At 33.0% G+C, this 14,717-nt stretch overlaps 1 non-coding gene across 1 annotated transcript; it reads right to left on the minus strand.

Moving 5' to 3' along the window:
- Positions 1 to 14,298: 14,298 nt before the first annotated feature.
- On the minus strand, positions 14,299 to 14,414 carry LOC148780420 (U5 spliceosomal RNA). Its single transcript, XR_016041818.1, has one exon. It is a non-coding gene; the product is annotated as a U5 spliceosomal RNA (small nuclear RNA).
- Between the last annotated feature and the right edge of the window lie 303 nt (positions 14,415 to 14,717).

Consider the following 14,717-nt stretch of genomic DNA (forward strand, 5'->3'; position numbering starts at 1 on the left):
ATCCAATAGATAAAAATATATCACAAAATTCGTGAAAATTTGTCATGGACTTTGTGACTAAACAATAACACATCCTCAACCACCCGATTCAAATTTAACTTGCAATGATAATTATGACCTCCTTGTATTAAAAGTAAATGGTCTCAGTATATGTATTTTATTTTATTAACTAGAGCCATAATACAAACATGTCTAGCTGTTCGCCGTTAGAAATATAGAACTCCTGAATTACAAAATATCTCTGGTTTATATTAGCAACAATGGATATTTTGGACATTCGGCCATTTCATTTCCCAAACACATATCAACGAGCATTTTTTAAAAAAAAAAATTTGCATATCAAAGAAAATAAAAACTAGGATGTTTTTGCAATATACTTCGGGCCAAGTGGCTCATCTCGACATTGAAATGTATGAATGTGAAAAAAAGAGTTTTTGAGTCCCAAAAATAGTGCAACTTGCAACAATTATCTAGACCGTCCAATTTCAAGATTTTCATATATTTATCGATCTACTTGATTTTAACCATTTTGAAATTTAAAATTTTCTAATTAGGTATGAAAATATATTTTAAGATAATACTAAGAATTTTTTACAACAAAATTACATATTATGATAAAATTTTAAAAAGCACTTTAATTGGATTGTTTAAGGTTGCAATTTTATAGAAACCGCACCCTAAAAATAATAAATTCAACATAAACAATAAATTTTCCAAAAGTGCTCGATACGCGCAATCACAAAACTTGGGAAGCAATTAATCTGTAAGGGGGGGGTTTTAATATCATTGCAGTCCTTTGAAACTCTCGAGATGTTAGAGAGGACGCATAGAGATGGCCCATATAATAAGGAGGGCATACATTATGCCCCCTCACAAGCATATTATAAGTTTACTCCCTCAGGCAATACACTTATGATTTTTATTTTTCTTTTGAAATTTTGCGATCAATGTAATTATAATTAAATTATTATTTAAAATAAATAAATAAATTTTAAGTTTTTGAACATCTAGATCATTTCCTCTAAAAATTAGATGTTTCCAATACAATCTTGGGATACTATTTTTTTGGTACATAGATGGAGATAATTTTTTTTTCCTTTAAGGTTGATTGTTAGGTTCTATAGTTCACGTCCCAAAAATTTGGGATCTAAATGATATTCCTAATGTAAGTTTTGATTGAAGGAGTATATAGATAGTATACTCCTTACAAAACCAGTAAATCTTTTTGGTAAAATAAACATTACTAATAATCTTCTTTTAAAATTCTTGGGCCAAGTCCAGCAATACAATAAGCAAAAACAAAACAAAACAGAATTCCTACTCTTGTAGGAGTATACTATCCATTTACTCCTTCAGCCAAAATTTATACTGTGAATATCATTTAGATCCAAAATTTTGGGGATATGATATCTAGAACCAGAAACCAAGCACAAAGGAAAATTTTGGGGATATGATATCTAGAACCAGAAACCAAGCACAAAGGAAAACGAAAAAAAAATTAAATCTCACTCTCTAAGCGCCTAAACAATGGCATCGTTTGTGCTGGAGCCATTCAATTTTTGGAGGGAATGATCTAGATGATCAAGAATTCGAAATCCAAATTTATCATCTAGTATAATTAGATGGATCCCAAATTTTCAGATCAGAAAAGAAATCTCCCTATTAAGTGTTTTGGCAGAGAGAGTAAACATATATTATGCTCCTGAGGGAGCATGACACATGCTCTTAAAATAAAAAAGAAAGAAGCCTAGATATTACACATGCGAAAAGGTGAAGGTTGACGTCAAAGACCATAGGAAAGAGGCCGTAAAAGCTCAGGTACTCGAGTTATGAATTTTTAATGACCATTTAAAAAAGAAAAAGAAAAAAGAGGAAGCACAAATTGAAGTTTCGAGGCCCTCAAAATTTCTATAAAAGGGGGCAAAGTACACATAAAATGGCGTCCGAAGAGCAAATAATGAGATTGTTGGGAACTCTTGCTAGCCCATTTGTTCACAGGGTACAACTCGCCCTCAAACTAAAGGGAATTGAGTATGAATTCATAGAAGAAGACCTAAAAAATAAGACTCCTCTTCTCTTGGAGACCAACCCTGTGCACAACAAGGTTCCTGTGCTCATTCATGGTGAAAAATCCATTTGTGAATCGGTAGTAATATTAGAATACATAGAGGAAACCTGGCCAAAAAATCCCATTCTGTCCGAGGATCCGTACAAGAGGGCTCAAGCTCGATTTTGGTCAAAATTCATCGATGAGAAGGTAATATTTGAAATTTGTTGTTATGCGATATGTTGAAGGTCTTAAGACTCTTAAATCTAGATAAACAAGTTTCTAGATTGAATTTGTGGATTGGAATCGTACCAAGTATTTTCTCTTATTGAGTAGGTCTCATCCATGAGGTTGATGTTACATCTTATCAATAAAAATGAAAAAGTGAAAGAAAGAAGGATAGATGGATCTTAGGTTTATGAAGGGCTATTTTTTACTTTCTGTTTATAATATATTTAGTTTTGGGCTATGGCTGTTTGCAACCTCTTTAAAGAAAGCTTAAATTGTAATGCCATCTTGTTTTATCATTTTATTCTAAATCGACTTTTGGAAATTATTTATTTGTGTGGATCTTGATTATTTTTAAACCATTATAAGAGTGCATGTTTGGTAATATGTGCTCTATTTTTAACTATTCATTGTAATTCTTTGCGGATCATTGATCTGCACTATTTTTTGAGCATGTACCGAAAGTTGCAATGCATCCGAAACAATTTTAGACTTTTTCATATTCTAAATCCATATGGAAGATGGAATTTTTCCTCTCATAGGTACGTACCTCTGGTTTTTGAAAGATTCAGGACCCTAAAGACATACCAAATAATTGTGAATTCATTTCCATGCTCCAACAAAATGACAATGTCATCCTGGAAACCAAGAAAGTGTTTAGTGGCCCCATATTTCAACGTTTCGGTGGGCCAACAACGAATTTAGGTTATAAAATACACTATTTTCAAAAGTTGAAATCCACTTTGTTCTCATGTCCATGTATCTTGATGTCGAGATATATTTGGGCATCAAAACCGCATCTTCTAGTGAAATTTTTGAGGTAGGCTAAAATTTGATTGTTTAGGGCTTCGGCTTTATATAAACTTTTTTCATTATTTTAATACACTTATTTTCCAGTTTAGATCACTCACAAGTAGTCCAATGCAATATAATTGTCTTGAAAAGAAATAAAAAATAATAATAATCTAAGATCTGAAACTTGATGCCGGTAAAATTTTTCTTTTATAAACCAAAGAAAATCACAATGCTATGCTTGGGAATAATAAAAAGACATAAGAAGTAAATATGACAAGAAACAAGAAAGAGAATCAAATATTACCTCAATCGGGCTTATTACACTCCACATCGAATCACCAACTTCCAATGACGTGGGATCAATGGTCAACCTTCAATTTCAATATTGAGAAAGCAATTAGACCAAACCCTCCAATAGAACAAAAACTCCATTAAAAAAACTTGGATCTCAAACTAAAGCTTAACCTCTTGATAACCTAGTTGAGAGATAGCATCTCATTAGTTCACCCTAACACTTAGGCCATAAAATAGCAAGATAAGGGAGAGAGAGATCTTTCTACATATGGGGTGTGCCCCCTTATGTTAGTTATGTGAGAGAGAGAGTCAAGATGTGGGGCATGGCCCCTCTTATGATCTAGATTACATAAGTCCAAACTTTCAGTTTGTTCATCAAAAGATAAAATAATATCAATCCATTTGGTGTTCATCAAAAGAAAATAATGTGAATCAATTTGGTTAATTAAAAAATTTATCTCTTCCTCTTCCTCTCGTTTTTGCTAGAGAGAGAAAGTGATAGAGAGGGTTAAGGCTAGAGAGAGAAAGTGATGGAGAGGGTTAAGATTCCCAGCAGTTGAGGAATGAAAGGTTAGAGAGAGAACAAGATTCGAGAGAGAGAGAGAGGGAAGGAGAGAGAATAGCAAGAGAGAGAGGAGAGAGAGTGGTGTGAGGGAGAGAGAGAGAGAGAGAAAGTACAACATGCGAGATAGGCGGGATGGGTAAGGGAAGGGCAACGGATGAGAGTCAATTCCCAAGTGTGTTTTTAAATCTGTGATATTTTGATTGGTATTATCCTAGCCGTTCTTTTAGATCCGATGGCTGGAAAATAGCAATCACATATTTTTTTATGTGGGTGGGGTCACATAGAAACATTACCCGTAAAATAAACCGAGATTTTTTGAAAAAAACGTGTTTTAATTAGAGACTTACTAAGTATGGCTTTGACTTTTGAGAGAGAGAGAGAGAGAGAGAGAGCAATGAGTCGGTGTAAGAGAGCTTGTTGAAGAGTTAGTAAAGTAGGTCAGCTTGGATGCATTCAAAGTTCACAAAATGCATATAGAGTGATGGGAAAAATTATGCAAAATTCTCTATGTTTTTTGAAACTTAAAAAATATCTCATTTGTTTTAATTTTATGTTTATATTATTTTTAGAGCAAATTACGTACCGACACTATTTGGAAGGTCAATCACCAAATGGGCACTCATTTGCTCGAAATTACGAGCACCATCTCCCCTCCCACTGCTTTTTTTTTTTTTTCTAAGTTGGCCTCCTATCCGGTAATCTAAATACCGGACATGAGGATGGCTACTTTTTTAAAAATAATAAAAGAGTTGTTCGGCGTTTGAAGTACCGGACAGCTCTCTGGGGGATTCATCATATGGGGCAAAACCAGAGAAGAAGAAGGTTTCTTAGAGAGAGAGAAATAGAGAGGTTAGTACTCAGGCGAGAAAAATAAGGTAATCATAGCATAGAAAAGCTTGAGAGAGAGGGAAACGTGTAGAGACAGAGAGATGTTGGAGCTAGAGAGACGAGTTTTAAAAAGAGAAGGGAGTTTTTTTTGTAGGTGGGGGACACCTTTCTTATTGCCCTCTTTGTGCGACTGTGGAATACCAATTTCAGAGGGAACGTTCTAGAGAAAGAGGAAGGTGTTTCAAATAGAGAGGATTTTTTAAGGTGGGAGAAAGTTTCATCTCCTTGTTCAACCAGTCCATTCGGAAATCAACGTCTACCAATGAATTAAATCTCACTGTGAACTGAGACAGGGAGCGTGTTTTAGAAAGAGAAAAGGAAGAGTTTTTACAGGTTGTTTCTTTTCTGCCAAGTGATTCTCGGAAGATATTTTAGAGAGAAGCAAGGGTTTTACTTAGGAGACACCAAGTACCTTTGGGACATCAACCGCATCTAAAGACACATAATTTTAGAGAGAGAAAAAGGCTTTCCTTTTTTTTAGCAGGTGAGAAGCTCCTCCTCTTGTCCTATCAAGTGGTTTCTACTAATCAATCCTCATTCTAAAGAGAAAAAGTTGGTTTTTCACAGGTGGGAAACGCCTCCTCATATTAGAGAGAGGGCCTTTTAGAAAGAGAGAGAGAGAGAGAGAGATGGCCTTTTAGAGAGAGGGGATTTTTTTTCAGTCTATGAGAAATCTCTAAATCTCCAACTTTCTCTCTCTATGGCTTGTACCTACTCTCTCACAACCTAACCAACCCAAGGCTCACACCCAAATGAACCCACGCCTCTCCATAGCCCATCACTACCAATTCAAGGCTCGCACCAAGCTCTTTTCTCTAGCCAAACTTCTCTGGAAAACCAATCCCTTACCTCCCTAGAAAAGAGTGAGAGAAGAGAAGAGAAAGAGCTAGAGAAAAGCGAAATAAAACAAGAAATGAGGCTCGTAGGTTTTGGAAAGCTAAACAGTTATCCGGTATTTTAAACACTGGACAACAAATTCACCCAAGTTTAAACGGATGCCCCATGTTTGCATTCCTGGACAAGGAGGGTCAACTTAAGAAAAAAAATTGCCGAGGGAGGGGGTGCTCGTAATTTTGAAAAAATGAGTGCTCATTTGGTAATTGACCCATCCCAATAGTGTTTGTACATGATTTTCTCTTCTTTTTAAAGGCACATCCTGTATTTCAACATTTTTCTTATTTTTACATCGGACTAGGCTCAAATTTTTATCTTCATACTTCTCACCGTTGCACATATTTAAACAATGATAAAAAATTAAGCAAATAAAAATAAAATTACCAAAATATCCGTACACATTCTAGGGCTAATCTGGTCTTTTTATTTGTTTAAAATTATTTATATCTTTTTTTAAGTGCATTGTAATGCGATGTATGGACCCCCAATAGTTTAATTTTTTTTTTTACAATGTTCCGAACTTTTATTGCTTAAAAGCAAGTCATATAGAGCTCAATTTACAACAATTGTTTCAGACAAAGAAACCATATGCTTAACCAAACCATCCCCAATATCATTTGCTTCCCAGTATACATGATTAAAAGAGATCAAAAGATTATGGCATAAATCAACAAAAGAGATCAAAAGATAAAAAATCATTAAAAGATCATGGCATAAATCAACATAAGAGATCAAAAGATAAAAAATCATTAAAAAATCATGGGATAAATCAACAAAAGAGATCAAAAGATCAAAAATCGTTAAAAAACCATGGCATAGATCATGGCATAAATCAAAAAGGTCATGGCATAGAAAATGGCATAAATAAAAATTTCAAGAAGGCTTCGACATTTTATTGCATCAATTTATTACATTCTGTGAATCGCCTTGCACCACAAATACAACCCCTCGGAATTTTCCTTTGATACATCTCAACCCTTGCAATATACTTTGGAATTCCGCTTCATTCTAAGTTGTAATCCCACAAGGCCCTGCATAAGAAAGAACAACCACTCCACTTGCAAATCTTAGCAGTCCTTCCAAGACCTGCTGGCCCCTGATTTCTAACAGACCTACTATCAAAATTAAGCTTCAAGCAACCCTCTTGTGGTGGGCACCACCTTCCCTTTGGTCTGAGCTTCCAAGATTTACTTAAAACCACATTTTTTAAATTCATTTAGATATTAACTTTTGAAATACCCACCTTCTTTCTTTTGAAATTGAAAACCAACTCCATACTCCGAATAGAATAGCTTCATGTATCTCTGACATGCTTCGATGTTTTCCTTCAAAAGTTCTATTGTTTCTTTCCCTTCATGCTTCCCACAAAATTTCTGCTCGAAAAAGAACCACTCATAACATGCGGCCACATTTATTTCAGCCTGGAGCATCTATTTGAAGCAATAAGTCCCCATAATTCCTAGTCAAAACCATGTGAATGCCCAACTTACCAAAAGCCCATTACCAAATAGATGGAGTGAAAGAACAATGCACAAAAAAGTGCTCATAATTTTGCTCATCCTCCTTACAAATATTACATATGTTCACCATTACGCACCCTTTTTTTTCAAATTGTCTACTGTTAAATTTTTTCCTTGAAGAAACACCCATAAGAAAGCTTGATCGTAATAGATATACTCTTAGAAAATAGAATACAAACTCAAAATTCAAAATATCAAAAATATTTTTTAAAAAAATATAAGAGATATTCATGCAACCTCCCTGGCGTAAATAAAATTCTCTCTCTCTCTCTCTCTCTCTCTATCTCTCTCTCTCTCTCTCTCTCTCAAGTCTCAACAAGGGATGAAGGCCCACCAACCAATTGAAGCCTCCCAATACCAACTACTCCATTTCAATCTATGCGTTCACATTCATGGCCAATTGGCCATTCAACCATACCATAGTCAATGCATCATGCCGCCGTCTATTTGAGAGTACGAAAAAAATGAGATTTTAGGTGTCGCCGTACACTTTTTGTATATTGTCGATATACATATCATTATATGTGTGTACCTTGTAGGGCAGTGTTTTAGATATGTCTAGGGATGTAAGTGAGTTTGCTGTCCCAAAATTTTTCTTTAAAAATAATTTTGGATTTAAAATTTTACAAGTCTATCATTCATATCAACACTATTGTGAAATTTTTTTTTTAAAAAAAAAAGATTTATTTTGTATTTTTTTTATTGTATCATTTATTCTCTTAATCATTTGATATTTTTTTGAGCTCTAAATTCATGAGTCTAAAGTGGAAATAGATTTACAGTTTGGGATGTTTATCAAAACCTAGATCCTTCAAAACAGAGGCGAACACATGAATCAACCAAACTCTTTTTTGTTTTGGGTACTCAAATGAGAATTCATTCATAATATATGTTTATTATATACATAAGCATCATTTTCATTTATAGTAATTTAAAATGAAAAAGGCCCAATAATACCGAATAAGGAGTAAGACGTGATGCACAGAGAAAATAATAAATGATTAACCTTAAAAAATGATCAAAATAAATAGCTGAGAGAATATATCTTCTCGAGTCTATAACAAAGTCCATTCCTAAAATCTTTTCACAAGAAGATCAAAAACACTTTCTTTTCTCAATAACCTAATTCTCCAAAAAATGATTTTTTTCCTTTAAATACTAACTAAAAGTACTAAAAAAAATAGAATAAACAACCCCTAAAAAAAATCTCTCTTCGCCACATTTTCCTTTCTCTTCTCCCTCTTCTAAATCTCTTTTTTTTTTTTCTCTCTCTCTCTCAACTTCACATAAATCCGATAAATCACTCCAATCTTCATCTTACCTATTTTCTCTCTCTAGTGCATTAACTACTTTATCTTTTAAAATAAAACAAAGTTCCCATACTGCCCTAAAAATATCTTCAGCCAAAAAACAACAAACATAATCGTACAGAAAACTAGAAATCTAAAACAACCACAAACCCCAATTTTAATTTATTAAGATAATTTTAAAATAAAAAATATGTTTACTTCATTCTCCTGGGGTTGGGAGAAGTTTTACCCTAAGCTTGTTAAATTCATATGCTTTAGAGGCCTTTTCAAAATTGGTGATGAAGTCCCACCATTTGTTGGATATTTTTTATTCTTAAATAAAATAATTAATCAAGCACTTGATATCTGGCTTGTAATAGGCATCTGGACACCAAACTTAATCTTGATTTCTCCTTCGATCTTAAATAGTTATATTTTATGTATTACAACTAGTGTATCTTCTTCTTCGTAATTGGTTATCGAAATTTGTAATGCTTTTGAGTTGTCAACATATTTCATATTGAGATTTACCTCTTCATATTATTCTTCTTCCTCTTGTTGCCATTTCATGTGCCAATCTTGTAACACTAGTTGCATTATTTTGTGAAGGCCTTCTATCAGGTCTTCTTTGGCTTTCTCAATTACTTGATCCACACACTTCATAACTGGATTAGTAGTTGTTTGTAAAAGTATTATGTTTTATACATCTCAAAGCTCTAATACCAACTAATGTAGGGAAAAACTAATAAATAAAAATATTAAAGAAAAAATAATGTAGGGAGATGTGCAACTCGAATTTTATGTGATCGCACATACCAATGAAGCTGAAGGGCAGGTTCTATAGGATATTTGTAAGACCAGTTTTGCTCTATGGAGGTGAGTATTGGGCGGACACAAAATGATATACCCATAGAATGGGTGTATCATAGATGATGATATTGAGATGGAAGAGTGGCAAAATAAGAAGGGATAGAATTTAAAATGAATCAATTCGAGAGAAATCAGGTGTGACACCAATAGTGATAAGATGAGAGAGAGTAGACTTAGGTGGGCTAGTCATATGTGGCACCGATCAAGTATAGCATTTGCTAGGAGGTTCGAGTTAGTTCAAGTTGAAGAACTTAAAGGACAAGAAGTAAGCCCAAAAGGATGTGGTTGGAAGTAGTTCAGAAAAATATGGGGACTTATGGTCTAACTGAGGGTGTGGCATTTAATAGAGTATAATGGAAAATCAAGATTCATATAGCTGACTCCAATTAATTAGGAAAAGGTTATGATGATGATGATAATTAAAGAAAAACATAAATAGTTGAGAAATTGTACCTTACCATGGCCTTTAAAGGAGTCCATCTCAAAGATCTTTTCACAATATCAAAAACAGTTTATCTATTCTCAAATAACCTAGTTCTCCAAAAAATACATCTTCTATTTAAATACAAACAAAAAGAACTAAAAAAAAAAGAAACCCATAAAGAGAAGAATTAAAAAAGCACAAAAAAAAAAAAAATCTCTCTTCCTCGCATATTCCCTTTCTCTCCTCTCCCTTTATCTCATGTAAATCTCTATCTTCAACTCTCTCCACCTCATATGAATCCCTTAAACTATTTTTTCTCTCAGGTCTCTTGTACACTGAACAAAACAAATTTCCAATATAATCCTTAAAATATCTACAACCAAAATAGACAAAAATATCTTTAAAAAAATATAGAAATCTAAAAGAAACCCAAACCCTAATTTTAATTTCCTAAAATTGTGAAAATAAAAAAATAAAAAAAACTATTTGCATTAATGACTAATGGACATTTTTAATTACTTTATCATACAAAAGCACTTTTCTCTTCCTCTTCCTCCTTCCCAGATATACTAAACAAGAAACCAAGCCACCCAATGCTATTTATAAGTATCGTTTTTCCTCCTCCTCCGATATACTAAACAAGAAACCAAGCCACCCAATGCTATTTATAAGTATCGTTTTTCGAAAGGGATGATTAAAACACAAATATTGGTGATACCTTCCAAAGGGCTAAAGGAGAACTTCCCTTTAGGTGTTGTTACCAGAGAGGACCATTGCTCCTTATGCTTTCCATGGGGGGTGACATGTGGGATTATGCTTCTTAGATGGCCGTCAAGTGCTCATGTGTTTTTGATAGAGTGATTCACTAATCCTACAATATAGTAACTTTTTTATCTAGAGGTATTTTAAATAAGTAATTAAGGGTAAAGAAAAAATTTTTGAGATAAAGAAAAATATTTATTAATAATAGTGAAGAATGAGATCATCCACACGAATTGTAACATCACCTATATGAAGTATTAATTTTTCTTAATCACTATCGAATACGACTATTTCTTATTGAAATATCTATTTCACCCTTCTTAATGATGAAAAATGACGTTATTCACAAAATTTTATATTACAAAACAAAAGTAATGCATGTCCATTCAATATTGAGTTCTTTAAGGAAATACACCATGGTTTGGAGTACCCTAACAGAACCCAATATTCAAACGCTGAGTTTACTCTCCAAACTTTGTTATTTAGTTGGATAAGATTATTAGGAGGCTCCGAATTACGCTATGCAGAAATTCAGGTGACATTTAGTGCAATTGCAGTTGCATACAACGGCACCTCGAAATTGATCGGAAGAACCAATTTTGGTGCCAAAAGTTTTGCCATCATCTCCAATTCCATGGTAATAGACTTTGGAAAGAAAAAAAAAAAGATTTCAAAACCTTAAGATGACAATCTTCAAAATAGCATATTAAACTTTTCTCAAAACTACTTCAGCCTATCCGCACCTTAATAAAACTTTTTAAAAAAGAATTGGAAAATGAAAATTTATCAAAATATAAGCTAAAGTATTTAATATGGAAATGTATACATGAGACTATTTACTTTTTAATACAAAAAGCTCACAAAGATTTAAAATTGGGTGGTTGAGAAAGTATTATTGTTAATATATTATTTTTGGAAAACCCCTCAAATTGATCATTGAAATTGGGTGGTTGAAATTATTTTTGGAAAAAGTCCATATAACGTGTCAATATAGATTAAAGTAAGACACCTAAAAAATTCATCGAAAAAGTTTATTTTGATGCTAGAAACCCCTCAAATTGATCATCTCGATCACTAGATTTACAAATATAAAAAAAAAAAAGGTTTCCAATAATGGAAATAGTAATACATCTTGTCAGGGCAGTCCATTTTCAAAAAAATTAGTTGTTTATAAATCTACTTAATCGATACAGTTTTCGAAGCATTCAAATTAAAGCATTCAAATTAAGGTTTAGAATACGTTTTCATGCCATCGCAAGACTTTTCGGCACTGAAACAGCATCTTTCAGCATAAATTTAAGACGCACCTTACTTAGATTGTTTAAGATTGATGCTTTTTGAAAACCTCACCCATTATTTGTTACGTGCACAGGCGGCATATACAATAAAAATGATGGGTTTGCCATTTGCCCTCATATTTTGGCTAATGTTCACCGGGGAAACTCTCTTCAATAGCTTGCATTGGAAATAGCAACTATTTGCTGCATCTAGAAATTTCAAAATTGGAGTATACTGTGTGTTTGCCCCGACCTCTTGAACTCAAAAACCAACTTCAAATAAAAAAAAATTAATTAATGTACTAAGATTGAAAAGAAGAGGTCTAATTTTAGAGCGCAAGATCGAGGTACTAATTAACTTAAAGTCCAATTGATTATTTGAAAATAATTATCAGGTGATATTTAGATAGATCCAATAATTTTGGATTAAAATAAAAAAAAAAAGTATCCCATCCACATCATATGGACGGGTGCACAAGCACACTTTTAATGGTTGATATTTCACAAGGTTATATCCAATGATAAACAATTAGTCTTCCATTTTCTTTTGTATTTTTTATTTAAATAAGATATTTATCTGAATTTTGTGGTGTATGTGCATTTTTATAAATTTAACTAAATAAAAATGATTAAAAATATTTTAAATAGAACATGCTTATTTAATACTCCTAATTTATTATCATTAATATTGCGTATTTCAAATATTTTTGTTGTTTTTATTCAATTCTAATTATAAAAAAGCAGTTATGGCCCAAATTTCATATTAGTATCATTTTAAAAAAAAAACAAAATTCAATTTTGGCACTAGGATGAAATTAGTTCAATTTGGACTTATCAAAAGGCTTGTGCATCTTCTAACCGTCCATGGCATGTCCTCCCACATAATTCTTTTGGCCAACCTGGTCTAGGTTCTTGAAATTTAAAAATAAAAAGTTTAATTGATATGCTATATAATATATATTTATATATATTTGGGTCGGGTGGGGGTCCAATCGGCCTGAACCCAATATCCAAAAACTAACCGATTGAATCCAAACCCAACCAGACCCATTTGCCACCCTAACGCCAAGTCATAATGACGACGAGAGAGAACTTCAAAGAATAATTGAAGGAAAGAACTTCCAAGCGGGAGAGAGAGAGAGAAGTGTGTAGACTCGAACCCCCGATCCAATGGGTTCGGTCCGGGTCCTACACCTAAGGCGTGCTTACTTTTCTGAAAGTATTCTTTCATATTTTGAAAAAGTTCTGCGTCTGTTTCACCTTTTCCATGAAAAGTTCAGAAACTAATCTTTCTACAAAAGTTCACATTCTTTTGTTAAAAAGTAAAAGATTAAGTTCATGGGAGGTTAGGAACTTAATCTTTTAGAATTTTTTTTTGTTGATCACTACTCACTATGCATAATATAAATACATAATATTAGTATTATTAATAAGATATAATATAATAGAATATTATATATTATATGTTATATATAATATATATTTATGATAATAAATATATAATAAATTATATTATGTATTATATATTTATATTATACATAATATATATAAATATCTTATATTATATTATAATAAATAATATATTATATGTTATATATGATACAAATATACATTAATAAAATATATATACGTTAATAAGATATATATGTTATCAAACACAATATCTAGAACCTTCTCAACATTCTAGCAGGTTATAAAACACAATATCTAGAACCTTCTTAACATTCTAGCAGGTTATAAAACACAATATCTAGAATTTATTTAAACCTTTCAGAACAAAACATTTAAACATACTACTCAAGTTATTTAAACCTTCCAGAGCAAAAACATTCAGCTTTCGATAAAATTTAAAAACATTCAACCTTCCAGAAGATGTCTTTAAGGAAGAACAAACACATCCCTATTGAGGTTGGAGTTGACAACCCATAACATTCAACTTTCCGGAAGATATCTTTCATAGTGAGGTTGGAGTCGACAACCCATAACATTCAACTTTCCAAAAGATATCTTGGACCCAAACCCAACCCATAATCAGCTTTTCAAAAGATATCTTTAAGAAAATCAAGCACCCTCAAAAGACATCTTTAAAAAAAAAAAAAATACCCAAAAGATATCTTTAAGAAAAAAAGAACGGCAAAACCCCTAGTGAGATATCTTTAAGAAAAAAGAAAAAATATCTTTAAGATTAAAAAAAAAGTTAAGATAAAAAAAAACGCCAAGACCCCTAGTGATGTTGGGAGCGACCAAGATCCAACCCATTCCCACCAATGAGAGGAGGAAACAAACACGCCAAAAAAAAACCAAACACAGGTTGGGGTCAACCCAACCCATGAGGAGGAACGTAAATGGACTTTGGAAGGTAAATAAATTTTCGAAATTTAGAATAAATAAGAGAGATAGAGAGAGAAAAAATTAAGAGAATATTTTCATTTGGTTTGTTAGGGTGAGTCTCGATAGAGACACCCTTTCAAAAATAGGCGTATGCCGCTTCGAGTGACGAGCACACGGTATTCTTTAGTAAAAGGCGAAAGAATAGTTCGCTCTGTGCTCATCACACGGCTCCGTGCCTAATCATGTCAACGATGCCGTAGTTTATTGTGGTGTTGCCCGTGACATCTCTATATTCTCCACGATGTGGTACTAAACTTCTACGCACTCGTTATCTAAATTACTGTATCCATCGCATAGCATCCTATTCTTTATGGAAGGCTAAGCCATGTCCGAGAGTGTGTTTTTACTAGTATGGTCCCTAGCCAGCCAGGTGTGTCGTATATGGGTCATGTTATAACACTTCTTTAAAGAATAGCTTACCATAACATCGAGCAATGTAAGTCTTCCATGGTTGCTTTAAATCCCCAAACTAT

This window comes from Amborella trichopoda, chromosome 9 (assembly GCF_054954075.1).
Source record: "Amborella trichopoda isolate Santa Cruz 75 chromosome 9, AtrichopodaSantaCruz75HAP2 v2.0, whole genome shotgun sequence".
Classification (NCBI taxonomy): Eukaryota; Viridiplantae; Streptophyta; class Magnoliopsida; order Amborellales; family Amborellaceae; genus Amborella; species Amborella trichopoda.